The following is a 16,070-nucleotide window of genomic DNA, read 5'->3' as shown; positions in this document are numbered from 1 at the left end:
TTAAAAAAAAAAAAATAAACCTGCCTAGAAAACTGAAAGAAAAATCCCAAATTGGGGAACACATCTAAGACATTATTGGCAAGCAAACAGCTAGTAATTACATTAAATTCTCATATAAAGCAATTAAATACCATAATACCTACCGAGGAGTGAGCAAAAGGCAGGAAGAATTATGTGGTGACCATGGAAATGCACCTCTCAGATCTCCAACTGCAGGGACCCTGATGACCAAGGGCCTGGCTGGCGCTTAAACCTGTCACCACATTTACACCTCGGCCATCTTCCTGTGGGCTGCTCCCAGCCAGGCACCAAGGACAGGAGGGTTATAAGAAGGCCATTCTTAGGGGAGGTGGGCTGCACTTAGCTGAAGACCTCTTCCAGAACCGTCCTTCCTTCCCGCTCTCCTTCACGTCGGGTCAAACACTCATCACGGTCTGCCAGCTTCCCTTATCACCGCGCCCCAGCCAGCTTCCCTCTCAGGCCAGTGTCCTCGTGAGTCTCAGGTATGGCCAGTCTTGGCACCCACCACTCAGAAGATGCTCATGACCAATTTTTTAAAACCACGACTGGTTTAACTACCATTACAAAAAATGTCCAACCCCTGCAGCACTCAAAGATCCCATTCAATTTGGAATAAATAAAGAAATACCAGGATGAAAGGGTTGTGTTTTTTGTTTGTTTGTTTTGTTTTTTTCCTTTTAACTAGACCTCCCTAAGCTGGCCTTTTTCAAGGAGCTAGCACGCTCTTATACTACTGGGTGAAAAACAATGGTTCAGAATTAGCACCGTGTACCAAGAATCTTAGAAAGAATCATCCTTTCGGCCCTGGACTTCCATTTTGAGAAAACTCTCTTAAGGGATATAAATTCTTATAAAGAGATACTTAAAATATTCAACCTGTTTTACTCATCCTAAAGAAACTAAGCAGCCATTCAATAATGTTGGTAATAAAATCGAAACGGATCAGGTAAGAATGCTCGGTGTGCGGGTCCTGGAGGCGCACTGCCTGAGTCACCCACAAGTTCACGTGCCCTCCTGCTTGCGGGCTCCAGCTCCAGGCAGCTGTGAAGGTGAGAGCGGGCTTCCTGGGGAATGGGCCTCCCCGCTGCAGCCCCCCCACCCCATCCCACCTCCCCCTTGCGCAGGAGTCTCGTGCCCCTCGCTGTGGGAAGGCGGTCTTAACCGACACTTCTAATGGTGACTTGGGTTCCAGCGGTCTAGGGCTCTTCCGGCCCCGCTTCTCTCTCCCTCCCTCACAGGTGTCTGCTCTGCCAGAGCTCAGGCTCTTCCTACACCCACCGCTCTCCCCCTTTCTGCTCACAGCGCTTCCCTTGGGAAGCTCTTGCGCATCTACTCCCATCTTGGCATCCGCTCAGAAGACCACTCAGAGGACCCATCCGCGTCCTCAGAGGACCTGAGCGGGCACACCATCCTTCCAGAGGACTCCACGGGAGACTTGTACTGCAAGCCAGGGTTCTCCAGGGCTTCTGGCTTCTGGAGGAGATACTCTGCTCCTGGGGGAAACAGCCAGGCCTCTGCAAAGTCAAGTACTGGCCAACGCTTCTTCCAGAGCTCCGGGACCCCTGCACCCGGGCCTCAGCAGGCAAAAGAGGAGTCCCCATCTTGGCAGGGGTCATTGGATCTGGTCACCAAGAGGGGGAAGAGTTAATTTGACAGAGTTGGTGGGGCTGGGGAGGGGGGAATCCACGTGGAAGGCAAGGGACCCCCTCCAAGCATCTTGGTGCCCCGCGATGACTATGATGGGTCACGTGAGGTAACCTGAGCCTGAGAAGAAGACACTAACCAGGGCATCAGTCTGCTGGAGAGAGAGTTCAGGTCAGGGCACCAGGTCAGTACCCAGCCCCGCTGAGCTGATACCCGAAGGGAAGGGGAGCTTATCACAGACAGTGGAGGAGGGAGAAGGGGGGCGTCAGTGGCAGCCTCCCCAGCAAGAGGCACACTGGAAGCCGGCTGGCCCACTTCTGGGTGATGCACGCTGAGGCGGACGCCCTGTGCAAGGGGGTCACAGGCGGGGGGACTGCTGCCTCTCCCTGCAATGGAGACCTTCGGGTGCAGTGAGCGACTCTCCTCCAGCTGTCAGTGGCCTCAGACTCCACCTTCCTTTCTGGAAGAGACCTCAGGCCTTCAGGGCTGCCCCACACAGTGAAGGCGCAGAGGATGCTGAGTCTGGATGCTTCTGCCTGGTTCCAGGACCCCTCCAGCTTGGTGGCTGAGCCCTTATCCGGGCTGCTTGGCCGTCTGCTGGCGCTCGTGCCCAATCCCACTCCTTTCCTCCTCCCTCTTCCCCAGAGCCTGGTTCCAGTACTCCTCCTGTATTCCGGACTCCATCAGGAGTCTGCCTCTTGCAGGACCTGAGTGGTGCATGACATAAGATCAATGAAGGATGGAACAAATGAAGGACAAAGCCGCACGCCAGACTTGGGACAGGCACTATCTCTGGGAGACCCTCCAAAGCAATGCAGTATTTATCAAATTTCTGTGATGGAGAAAACAAACTTAAAAAACAAATAAACAAAAAAACCCACAACCCCTAACATACCTGGCACCAGGCATTATCCTGAGCGCTTTATATGAATTAACCCATTCATTTCCACACCATCTTTACAAGGCAGGTACTGTTGTCATTCCCATTTACAGATGGGAAGACAATGCTTTCAGAAGCTTCCATCACGTGTCCAGAGTCATGGAACTGACTTTCCCGAGCACCTACCACGTGCTCTCCCCATGCAGTCATGACTCTGGCCCCACTCTGAGGTGGTAGCTCCAGGCTTGGCAAGTGACATCTGGAAAGGGCCAGTTCGAAAGCATTTCAGGCTGTGTGGGTCACACGTGATCCCTGTCACCTGTTCTTACCCGCCCTTTTTTTTTTACATCCTTCAAAAACATTAAAAAACAAACATTCTTAGCTTATGGGCCATAAAAAACCAGTCCAGCGAGCAGATCTGGCCTGTGCTCCATGGTTTGCCAACCTCTGATTTAGCTTATATTTTTCTAGAAATAGACTTTTAAAATGAATTTTATTTATTTATTCTCTTTCTTCTTTAGTCTTCTCCTAAGCAGTCATATCTGTGCAGTCGCAGGTTGGACACGCTGATTGTATATGTTTTCAACACACACCCAAATAAATAAATGCATCTGAATATAACAATATTCAGGACCCCCTGGAAACCTCCTCTGCCCCCTGTTTGCACACCCCCGTGCTTTGGATGATAATCTGATTGCCCTACCACCTGCCTGATGTAGGTGTCCCCCTGCTTGCGGACCTAGAACTGGGAAAAAGGCTTTATGCAGCAAAGGGAGTTTTGTGATTGATATATATCTTGGTTAAAAATGTAGGCCTTTTGGAGAGGCTTAACAGCTGTATCCTTGACCGGCACGTGGTTATTTGGTAACAGAAGGAGTCCAACTTCTCATCATGAACTGGTGGCCTAATGGTCAGCGGGCATCCTGATACCATGATCTACTCACCATGGTTCCAGCACCAAGATAACTGACACTTAGCCTCCTGCAGGCCACAAGTATGTTTGTGCACTCACCACATCCCAGATGTTTGGTTAGTGCTGGGAACACAATGGTCAAACAGCAGGTGTGGCTGTGGCTCTGTCTTCCTGAAGCAGGTGACCACAGGGAGACAAATATTCATCACTATTCTATAAGAAACTGGGGAGAGTCTCGCTACTTGGTTGAGGGAGCATGGAGTCATACATACCCCCGAAATGGGGCGTTGACTTAAAGTGTTGGGGATGCATTCTTGGGGACGTGACATGTGTCCAAAGATCTGAGGGTGAGCAGGACTCAGTCAAGGAAGGAGGGAGGGAAGAGGGTCTATGCAGGAGCGGTGGTCTATGCAAAGGTCTTGGGGGGGACAGCCAAGGTGAGACATGAGGATAAAAGTCAGGGGTGGAGGCAGAAAGGGTGCAGCAGCAGGGTGGACATGGCTGACAGGGAGGGTGACAGGTCAAACCACCCAGAGTCAGAGGCCACGTCCAAGATGTGTGCTTTTAGTCTGAAGGTGGGATACTATAGAAGTAATTCAAGTAGAGAAAGGACACAAACATAGTTGTTTTTCCAAGGATCCCTTGAGTGGGAGGACATGGAGGATTATGTTGGGTTAAGTGTGACAGTGGGCAGGTGGCAATGGTGTGACTTCGTAATAACATTGTAATTGTCCACAGGAGGCCTAATGGAGGGCTGGAGAGAGGCAGGTTCGAGAGCTACTGGGCTAGGGGGAGGGGCATAAAATTGGAAGAACTGGATGAAAGATGGACACAGGGCTCGAGGGAGTGAGGAGAGGGTCCCTAACAATCCTCAGGTGCCTGGGAGACATGCATTGAGAGGGGAACTTTTGGAACATTAAGAATTAAATGTTAAGGTTTTCTTAAATGGAGAGCCAAGCCTCAAACACCCCAGCCCTCCTTTGTGGCTTTCCCGGTCTTGCTCCAGCTATGGCTCTATCTTTGGTCTCAGATGAGAATCTTTTCCTAGTCCAGATCCCAGCCCCAGCCCTGGAGTTGTTTGCTGCCCAGGACACGTTTTCCATAATCAGCCCGCAAATCCCTGCTGAGGTTCAAGGTGCAATCTGGTCCCTGGTGCTCAACTCAGCCCAGACATGCAGTCACAGAGCTGTGTCTACCACTCTGTGGCCCTCAGAAATGTGGGTCCACATTCACTGGGCCCCCCAGCTAAAATTTCAATGTGAGGGAGGGTGACTTTCACCCATGGTCAATGTCTTCATGAGAGAAGATAACCTCGGTGGTGGGGATGCTAAAACATATTAACAGGTGCTTGCTTTCAGGACCTGGTTTATCTCCAGCCATAGATCCTTGAGGATCAGACCATCAGCATATACCAAGCAGCAGCTAACGGTGGGGGCAGTTGTTACAGTTGGCAGCAACACACTCGCGCACACACACTGCTGTGTGTGATAACTTATCTAACAACCAGACAGAGTGTGTCCATTTGCCAGGGATCGTTGCAACGGCCTGGGAAGCACTGCTTTTGTGCCTGTGTTTGTGGCACTTCTCCCAGAGGAATTGATGGTCATTATGAGAAGGGCATGATGCCAAAACATCACTAATCTTCCCATGTGAACTCGGTGTCTTTGCTTTGCGCACGTGAGCTGGGACACCAGCACCAAGTGACAGAATATTAATTTCTACGCGAGGGGCTAGACGTGGGATGCTTGTGAATCTTACTGTAAATCCTAGTAGGCACTTTATCGTGCGTGGTTTCCCATCCCTCATCAGGCCACTGGAAAAGGCTCTGTGGATAGAACATGAAGTTTGATTCAGGTGCACCTGCTTCAGCACCTGGTGTTCCGGTGGCCTCAAGCAAGATCCTCATCCACTCTGAGTCTGCATAGCCGTCTGTCAGATGGGCCTCAGGCCACCTGCTTTGTAGCTTGTTGGAAAGACTAGAAACTTGGTTGGTGGAGACTCTTCCATTTCCTGCAGACTCATGACTGGTGGGTGGTGTGGGGGTCAGGGACAATCTTGGATGAACTAAAGAAGAAACTGGAATATACTTTGGTGTGTGTGCACATGCACCTGTGTGTGTGTGTGTGTGTGTGTGTGTGTGTGTGTGTCTTCAGGAGGGTTGTGTTGGAGCGGTAGGCGTCAAGAACTGTAAGTTCTTCAGAAATGAGTGTTTGTTCTTAGAATGAGTGTCTCAGGATAGGTACAAATATCTTAATAAAAAGTGACTCTGCTGGTTTTATGAACTTTTGGAGGAGGGGGAGATACGTGAAGTTGTCGAAGGTCATTGTTGCTCTACACCTGACCTTCAGAAATTGATTTTCCCCCAAAAGACCGTATGTGGCTTGGCTGATGCCTGGGCACCCAGTAATTGGCTCTCCTGTTTTCTGAGTCTATTTCCTCCCTTCCGTTACACACAATGCCACTGACCTCTGGGTGGCTTCACCAAGAGATAAAAGGTACAAGCCAGAAGCAGCAGCTGGTCCCACGTGCCTGGAAGCCCCGTTATGTAACCTAACTTGCTTTCATCATTGCTTCAAATAGGGAAGATGCCCAAGTGGCATCTTGAAAGTGAACAAATATAGAACAAATTAGAATGAAGTAGCACATCATTAATTAAAGCGAACAGACTGGACTCTTGGAGATCAAAGTGCATGCGGCAGCTTTGAAATGGAAGAACCAGGAAGAATGAGCACAGCTGTGTCCAATCCACAGGGTTAACTTTGAAAAGCAATGGTATTGGGGCGTCTGGGTGGCTCAGTGGGTTAAGCGTCTGCTTTTGGCTCAGGTCATGATCTCAGGGTCTTGGGATCGAGCCCCGCATGGGGCTCTCTGCTCAGCGGGGAGCCTGCTTCCCTCTCTCTCTCTGCCTGCCTCTCTGCCTGCTTGTTCTCTCTCTCTCTGTCAAATAAGTAAAGAAAAATCTTAAAAAAGGAGAAGAAGAAGAAGAAGAAGAAGAAGGAGGAGGAGGAGGAGGAGGAGGAGGAGGAGGAGGAGGAGAAGAGGAAAAGCCAAGCCAAGCCAAGCCATGGTGTTTATACCACAGCCTCCCTCCTTGGGCTGCTGTGGTTCAGCTCGAGGGTCTATTGCTGGAGACTGGGCAGGATGGCCGGAGGGTCTCAGCCAGGGAGGGGGCTGGAAATGCAGCCCAGGAGAGAGAGGGCATGGTGGGGTGGAGAGGGACCCTTTCTTTCTAGTTTGTCTTTTTATTTTCCCTTGAAAGGGACTGAAAACCAGTAACAGTAACATTCATGTGCAGTGGATATGACAATAAGCCTTGTTTATTTTTTCAACATCTTTATTGAGAGAGTTACATCCTGAGGATAGTGCTCAGTTATCATCAGACTCTCCGATTGGAAGGGTCAGAAATGTGAGTTCAGACACACTGCCAGGGCTGGCAGGTAACCAGCAGACCAGGAGGCATCCTACAGCAAGCCAGAAGGGGTCAAACATGAGGTGGGTAGGGGCAGGGGTTTGGACAAAGGTAGTCATGGAGGTTTTTTGACGCTTAAGTTTATGTGCCATTTTGGCTTGGCTACGATGTCCACTTGTTTGGCCAAATACTAGTCTAGATATTGCTGTGAAGGGGTTTTGTAGATGTGATTAAATTTTAAAATGAGTAGACTTTAAGCAAAGGAGATTACCCTTGTAATATGGGTGGGCCTGATCCAATCAGTTGAAGGTCTTAAGAGCAAAAACTTTTCTCATAGAAAGAATTTTGTCTCAAGACTGTATTATCAAGATGCCTCGGTGGCTCAGTCAGTTAAGCCTTTGCCTCAGGTTATGATCCCAGAGCCCTGGGATCAAGTCCCATATTGGGCTCCTTGCTCAGCGGGGAGCCTGCTTCTCCCTCTGCCTGCCGCTCCTTCTGCTTGTGCTCTCTTTCTCTCTGACAAGTAAATAAAATGCTAAAAAAAAAAAAAAAAAGACTATATTATTAAAAACCCTGCACATCCAGCCCTCTCCACCTGCTCTGTGGACTCTGAACTTGTCAGCCTGAGTTGTATGAGCCAATTCCTTAAAATAAGTGTTTCTCTATCCTTTTTGTTCTGTTTTTCTGCAGAACCCTGACTCATACAAGTGCAGACAGGTAAATGTTCCTGGAAATCAGGGCAGGAAGCTCAGGCCAGGGGAGAAGGGCCATGAAGACACCTAGAGGGCAAGGGAAGAAACTGGTCCCAGGAATGAGCCAAAAGTTCAAGACAACTTCATCCAGAGTGTCTTTCTCCCATTGGGCAGGATCCGGGCCAACTCTGGAAAGCTGACTGGCCATTCCCACTGGGTAACGCCAGGGAGGCATGACAGCCACTCTCAGACACAATTACTAGTAGTCGGCCTGTGAGCTAATCAAACTCGGGCCCCAGGGGCCCTCCACCTTGCAGGAAAGCTCTGCCACTTACCCAACCCCCACCACTAACTACTGAAGGCTCAGTCTTTCCTTTGCTCACCCCTGAGAGGGCAAGAAGAACCCCCGTCCCATCTGGGCCACTTCACAGGCTTCTTAAAAGACATACATAAAAACATGGGCTGTATCAGTGCCTTTTTAAGAAAGAACAAATTTATCAGCAATATGCTTGGAATGATACAGCATGTTCACCATCATGAGCCACCAAGAAGGAGTGGGACCTTCTACGGCCAGAACTAGGAGGGCAGGGAAGGCCTCCTATGAAAGAGAGAAGTCACGTGCAAAAACTTAATACTCAAATATGTATCTGGTTTGTGAATTTGTTTACTGAGAGAAGCTGGGGGACAGAGGGAGTTGGAGGGAGAATCGTAAGCAGGCTCCACGTCCAGTGTGGAGCCCAACGTAGGGCTCAATCCCACAACCCTGAGATCATGACCTGAATCAAAGTCAAAAGGCTTAACTGAGCCACCCAGGCATCCCATTGTTTGTTTGCTTGTTTTAACAGCAGATAAATACACCAACATCCAGCCTCATGAAACCTAAAACTTAAGACCTTTGCACAAAGAAATTTTTTGCAGGATTCCCCCCACATAGTAAAGTCACCTAAAATAATTCCACTCACCAAAACTTGATTCATACTCGAATTTTTCAGAAAGTGTTAAGCAATGGACATAGGAACTACCAAGCAACCTAGAAATGCTATGAAAACACACCTCTTTAACATCGCTGCAACTTACATGATCAGTTTCCCTGTCAAGGGCTGATGGACCGGCCCCATGCATCGGTGGGGAGAAGACCTCAATCTCTTTTGAATATTCTTGAGGGGCATCCTGCAGCCCCTGCAGGATGGGGACAGTGCCTCCCTTGGGTGTGTGAGGGTGTGTGTGTGGCTGTGGCCCCAGTAACTGCAAAGGAAAGAACATGCTGGGATTCCTGGCTGTGGCCATGAGCCATCCACGGAAGACGGAGTTATGGAATTAGAGAAGGGTGAAGCTGTCCTTGGAATCCAGAGGCCGGCAGTCTTAGCCCTCTGGCCTCGAGCAAGACTGCACTTCATGGAGGCTAGAAGAGAGAGTTCTGTCTTCGTTCACAAGGACCCTTTAGGGAATTAAATCCCACAGCCTTCTTTGGTAGCTGGTCACCCTTAAAAGTCTTCACTGCCACAAATTTCTTCAGATCTGACATGTGTTGAAATGTGAGTTCATAGGATCAAGGAATTCCCTCTAGTAATGGCTAGGAGGGGTTCTAGGGGTCAACTAGTCTTGCCTCAAATTTGACAAAGTAGAAACAAAGAGCCGAAGAGGCTCGAGAATGTTACAGAAATCACTTGGCTAATTGGGGGCAGAGCAGAAGGTCTGCCAGATGATACTTCCTACCTGTCCTTCTGTGTCAGCTTCTGGTCGTGCTGATCTGATGGCTCTGGGCATTTATTTGGAGCCCGGGGTCACTCCTTCCGGCCAGTGCCTTCATGCAGATGGAATGCACAGGTGAGGCCCTGAGTGGCAAGGACATACTCACCAGTGTCTGGGTGGAACCACCCAGATGTCATCTTGAATCCCACGACGGCTTCCTCCATTCCACCCCTTCTCTCTTGCTTGCCACGTCCTCCTGCCTGCCCCGTGGCCATCACAGGAATGCAGGGGCCTTCCCTCTGTGCTGCAGGTGTCCTGGGGAGGGGGCTCCCACAGTGAGCGCCATGTCCCCCTCACCACCCCCTGAGCTCTGTGCTCTCGGCTGGCCTGGGCCCCACAGATCATTCTGCGTCTCCTACTTCTCTTTGGGGAACACTTTTTTTTTTTTTAAAAACATTTTATTTATTTATTTGACACAGAGAGAGATCCAGAGAGCACAAGACAGGGGAATGGCAGAGGGAGAGGGAGAAGCAGACTTCCCGACGAGCAGGAGTGCCTGCTGTGGGGCTCTATCGCAGGACCCTGGACCATGACCTGAGCTGAAAGCAGATGCTTAACTGACTGAGCCACCCAGGCGTCCCAGGGAACAGTTTTACTCACATGAAAAGGAGGTTCATGTGAAGCTCAACAGTGGGTACTGTGATGTGGGACCCAGACTTCAAGAAGGGCACAAACCCACAAGTGAGGGGAGTTTCTCTTTGGAGAAGGGGAGAGAGGACACGGCGCTTGGGAGAAAGATGCTTTCTCCTGAAGCCTCCAGCATCATCTGCCTCCTCACCCACTTTCTAAGAATTGTGGTAAAATAGGGACACCTGGGTGGCTCAGTGGGTCAGGCGTCCGACTCTTGATCTCAGCTCAGGTCTTGATCTCAGGGTCATGAGTTTAAGCTCCGCCCAGTGTGGAGCCTACTTTAAACAAACAAACAAACAAAAAACCAAAAAACTATGGTAAAATAAACACAACAGAAAATTTTACCTTCTTAACCACCTTTTTTTTTCTAAACTAAATTTCCCTTTGAAACATCTTTTTTTTTTTAAGATTTTATTTATTTATTTGACAGACAGAGATCACAAGTAGGCAGAGAGGCAGGCAGAGACAGAGGGAGAAGTAGGCTCTCCGTGGAGCAGAGAGCCTGATTCGGGGCTAGATCCCAGGACTCTGGGATCATGACCTGAGCCGGAGGCAGAGCCTTTAACCCACTGACCCACCCAGGTGCCCCAACGATTAACCACCTTTTTAAAAGTTTATTCATTCAGGGGCGCCTGGGTGGCTCAGTCAGTGAAGTGTCTGTTTTCCGCTCAAGTCATGACCCCAGGGTCCTGGGATCGAGTCCCACAAGGGGCTCCCTGCTCAGCAGGGAGTCTGGTTCTCTCTCTCTCCTTCTGCCCCTCCTCTTGCTTGTGCTCTCTCGATCTCTCTCCCTCTCTCCCCCTCTCTCTGTCAAATAAATAAAATCTTAAAAAAAGAAGTCTATTTATTTGTTTTTAGTAATCTCTACACCCAACAAGGAATTCGAACTCACAGCCCTGAGATCAAGAGTCGCACCCTCTTCGGACTGAGCCAGCCAGGCTCCCCTCATCTTAACCATTTTTAAGTGTACCTCTCAGTGGCACTAAGTACATTCACACTGTACACACCACCTCTTCATCTGGCAAAACTGAAACTCTGTCCCCATTAAGCAGGAGTCCCCATTCCTTCCTCCCCTGGCCCCTGGCCCCCACCATTCTGCTTTCCATCTCTCTGAACGTGACTCCTCTAAGTAGGCTCATTCATGTTTAGACATGCCAGGATTTCCTTCCTTTGGAAGCTGAAAAATATCCCAGTAGGGGCCCCATTTTGTGACTTATTCATCCATTAGTGGACGCTTCCTCTTTTTGGCCATTGTGAATAACACTATGAACATGGGTGTACAAATATCCCTTCAAGTCCCTGCTTTCAATTATTTTGAGTGTCTACCCACAAGAAGAATTGCTAGACCGTTGGGTAATTCTATTTTTAATTTTAAGAGAGAACTCCATCTTTTTTCCAGGGTGTCTGCACCATTTTGCATTCCCGTCGACAGTGCTCAGTGATTCCGATGCCAATGTGCTCTCCAACACTTGTTGTTTGCTTGTTTAATGACAGTAGCTAACCGGATGGGCATATGGTGGCATCTCACAGAGGTTTGGATTTGCATTTCCCTCTTACTGATGTTGAGCTCATCTCTCCACGTGCTTTTCAGCCGCTTGTTTATCTTCCTTGTACATCCCTCACTTTTAAAATGAGGAGCTGGTGGGAGCTGGAGGGTCAGGTCAGTAGGGGCTCCCCAGCCCATCACCCCATGGTGGCTGGGCGTCAGGCCTAGTCTGGGCTGCCCCAGGCCCTTGGATCTGGATGGTCCTGTTTGGAGTGACATCTATCCACTTTGCAACCTCTGCTTAGCATGCTGACTTCTGCTTTAGGAAGGAGCCAATGTGAGGGAAGCAATGGGCCCGCCCGATGTGTCCCTAGCACCCACAACAGTACTGGTCCACAAGACACAGCCAGGAGCCAGTTTCGAACAAGTCAGCCTGGGTGTGACTCCAGTCCTTTGGTTCCCCAGCCACAGGGCTGCAATGAGAGTAACCCCCCCAAGGAAGAGCAGGCCTACCAATAGGCCCAACAGCTGCATTTTCTGTTTCTTCATTCCTGTGATTATATTCCACAATATCTCCTAGGCCAACTTTCTCTCTCTTCTCTCTGTACCTGCTGTTTAGCCTCAAAAGTTCTGAACCTGCGATGTTAGAAGGAACACTTCTTTGCAGCTCTTTGGAAGAGCCTAGTGTCACCTTGTGTCTTTCATCCCTACAGCATCTTCGTTCACACCCTCCCCGTCTCTCCCTTTACTGTGAACCTCTCTGCCCATCCCCTAGACCAGTGGTTTGAGAACAACTGTGGAAAAGACCGAGCGTGTGCCCTCTCCTTAACATGGGTTAGGAAGATGGGACCCGGGAATTGAGGTCATCTGAGAAGCCCACCCTTTCTCTTTTTCACCTTGTGATCTTATCTTTTCATGTTTCTTCTCAGAGAATGGGCATCTATGGGACATGCCCCCACTGCAGGGAGCACCAAGTGTGGTTGCCTTGAAGACTCAGCTCTGGGTTTACTGCTGTTAAATCGGGCACAATCCAAGTGCCACTTTCTACCATTCTCGTGTTCAGGAATTTCATCTAGAGCTACTTTGTATGCGTGGGAAATTTCTCCCAAACTCTAAAACCTTAGAAACATCTCTTGGAGACAAACTGGTTGTAAGTTATCTTCCCTAAAAGAACAATGGGACACAAACCTGCCTTGCAGTGTCTCTGGATAAATGACAATAAGTCATGCACTTCGAGTATGTTAGTAGAACCTCGATAGAAACTTCTTATGCAAATAGAATTTTGATCCTCTGACAAGAACAATCCCTAAAATTAAATAGCACACTACAGTGTCATGGGGGCTTTCTTGAGCTTCCCATCACTTAATCTCCATAGCAGCCCTGAGAGGCAGTGGTTGGACCCCAGGAAGAGTGCCGAGGGCACATCATCGTGGGGTCACACGCCCTTCCGCACCGGGCCGCGTCCATCAGCACAATTGTAAGTGCTTCAAGCTTGTGTTCTGTCTTTCCCAAGACATCTTGAATGGTGAAGCCTGAAGGAGACTTTCTAATTTATTTATAGCCAAAGGACTCCAGTGCTCATCCATATCATCTCCCACTTCCTGCCGTATCCCAGCCGAGCTGGTTTGGTTTACTTGGGATTTTGTTCTGTTTTTCTCGCCCCTTCCCTACTCCACGTTCCACCTCATCTTGGGCAATCACAGTTTCCCCCCAAAGCCCTTCCCTGTCTGCTCACGTTCACATCTCCTGGGGGAACACAGAGGAGGACTCAGTTATTGACACTGACCTACAGCACAAAGCCATGCAGCTCATCTTTTCTTGAGAGAAAACAGGAAAATCAATTTGATCATATGGCATTTGTTGACCATTTTGGATTCCTGGGGGAATATTTTAGGACATACGAGGAAGACAAATCTTTCACATCAAGAGTCTACAGTAGGGGAACCTGGGTGGCTCAGTCAGTTGGGCATCTACCTTCGGCTCAGGTCATGATCTCAGGGTCCTGGGATCAAGCCCCACAAATGGGCTCCCTGCTCAGTGGATAGTCGGCTTCTCCCTCTCCCTCTGACCTCGACCCTGGCTCATAATCTGTCTCTCTTGCTCTGATCTCTCTTTCAAGTAAATAAACAAATAAAAAAATTTTTTTAAAGGAGTCTACAGGAGATAGAGAGCTACTAGAAAGGAGCAAGGTGTTCTGATCAGCTGCCTCTCTGGAGGAAAAGGCTGGAAGTGGATGGGTTTTCCAGTCCCAGGGTGTGGGCAGGCTGCAGTCAGGGTGATGAGACCTCGCATCTCTACTCCTAAGAAGGCTCTGCTGTGCATGTACTCACCCCCTTCCTCTTCCTCCTCCCTTCCCCTATGTGCATGAAGAATCTTTCTGATTCCAATCTGGCTCTTTCTTTCGATGTGTCCAGTGCCCATGGATGCCATGGAAAGAGCTACCCCGGTGGTCAGGGGGGCTGGCTGGAGCCTCTGCTGTGTGGACTGACCCATCTCTGAAGAAAGAACTAAGCTTCCTCCCATGGAAAGACCTCACATCTACACCGGGGCCAACCTGCTCTGTGGGATTGCTCCGACGTCTGGTCATCTCTGTGCTGTGAAGGACAGCAACCAGTCAACGCTATTTTGAAGGCATGAAAACATTCAAAGACTTCTGCTGAAGACCCAAGCTGAGCCTGGGCTCTCCCTTCTGGGCTGTGGAGATCAACAAAGGCTGAAGTGGTTCATGGAATCTTGAAGGCCGTGTGTGCTCGCTCCCTCTCACCTCCCTGGAAGATTTTTTTGCATGACAATCACATAACAAGGCCTACATAACAAGGCCCCTAGAATTTCTGAAGGGTTTTGAGAATTCCAGACAGCAGCCAAATGACTGAGAAGCAGGATAAACTCTAGATCAATAACTGCAGAAAACCCAGGGAGCTGCTCCCAGAGCCCCAAATGCCCGGCTTCCAGAAGGAAGAAGGGGTTTTATTATATGTTTTCTTCTTGGATTCCCTCCTTCGTTCGACCACAAAATTAAATCAGCCAAGGTGTTTTCTCTTAAATGAATAAAATAGGCTGACCTTAATAACTTGCCCTGATAGTGAGCACTCTTCACATCCTAGAGAGCATTAGAACGTTATGCCCCCCATCTTGCTCAGAGTAAGAACCAAAGACTTCCACTGGACATAAAGACCTCACATAACTTCCCTCCACAGAGGTCCCCCAGTGCTCTGCTGCTGTCCTGGCCCCTGGCCTTCCTCTCCAGCCCCTAGTCTTCTGGGCCCTCTGACATATTGGCCACACCCCCTGGGGCCTGTGCGCCTGCTTGTGCCCAGCTGGACAGCTCCTCCCAGGCTCTCGATGCCCAGAGCTTCCCCTCCAGGTCTCCTCGGGGATGCTTACTTACTCCAGAGTCCTCTCTGGCTCCTCCTGCCTCAGCCTCACCTCCATCACCAACCCTAACTGGGGACTCACTGTAGCCTCTGTCATCACAGGACGCACATGCGGTTGTACTCTTGGTTTGTTTGTTTTTGTCTGGTAGGATGGATGCCCAGGGAAGACGGGAGTTCGTTCTGCTTGGGCTGCCTCCCACGCTTGAAACTGTTGTTATCCAAAGACGACGCAGAGATGGCCACAGGTCCATGACATCTTCATTGTCAGAGAAATGCAGATCAAACCACAATGGATGGATAGGACGGCTACTATCAAAACAGCAAGAAATCAGTGTTGGGGAGGATGTGGGAACGGGAACACGGGCACTGTTTGCTGGTGGACATGTCAAGTGGTACAGTCACTGCCGAAGACAGGCTGGCAAAAAAACTACTGTCTGACCCAGCGATCCCACTTCCAGGTACACATTCCAAAGGATTGAAAGAAGGGCCTCCAAGAGATATTTGCACACCAACTATCACAACAGCGGTACGAAGGGGTGGAAGCAACCCAAACACCTGTGGACAGATGAACGGATACACAAAATGTGTTCTGTGTGCACAACGGGATATTACTTAGCCTTGAAAAGGAAGGACATCCTTTCACATGCTGCCACACGGATGAAGCTTGGGGACATTAAGCTAAGTCACAAAAAGACAAATGATACATGATCCCATTATAAGGGGGGAAATAAGTAGCAAGAATTCACCCCGACTTTGGATTCCCAGAGTGATGTACAGACCACCTGGATGGGTCCCTGGCCTCCTGGATGTGGGCGTGGTCTCTGACGTGCACAGGTTGGCAGACTGTCCAGGTCATCCTCATGGCACTGCCAGGGAGAGCCAACCACTGTCTTATCCACCTATTCAGGGAGGACCTCGGCTGGAGAAGCTCTACCCCAGGGAGCTGGCAGTCAGTAGCACAGCTCAGGAACTCGTCTATAATCTGCTTTGTTATGAAGCAGAAATGTGCAGAAGCAAGCATGACCGTTATAGTTGGGACCGAATCTTGAGGGCTTGGCGGTACCACCCAGGGTGGACTAGAGCAAAGTCACTGGATGCCTCTTGGAGCTGCTTCCAGAGCTCTCCAGAGAGAGAGCAGTCAGAACGTGGGGGCCCCAGCTACCCCATACAGAACCACAGAGGGTGACTTAAGGCACTCCCTGGGCAGGCGGGGCATCGAAGCCCCAAAGGACCCACAGCACTGCCAAATATTTACGGCCAGGCAGTGAA

Source organism: Lontra canadensis, unplaced genomic scaffold, assembly GCF_010015895.1.
Source record: "Lontra canadensis isolate GAN:19392208 unplaced genomic scaffold, GSC_riverotter_1.0 scaffold13, whole genome shotgun sequence".
In the NCBI taxonomy this organism is placed as follows: Eukaryota; Metazoa; Chordata; class Mammalia; order Carnivora; family Mustelidae; genus Lontra; species Lontra canadensis.
This window is presented reverse-complemented; position numbering follows the sequence as displayed.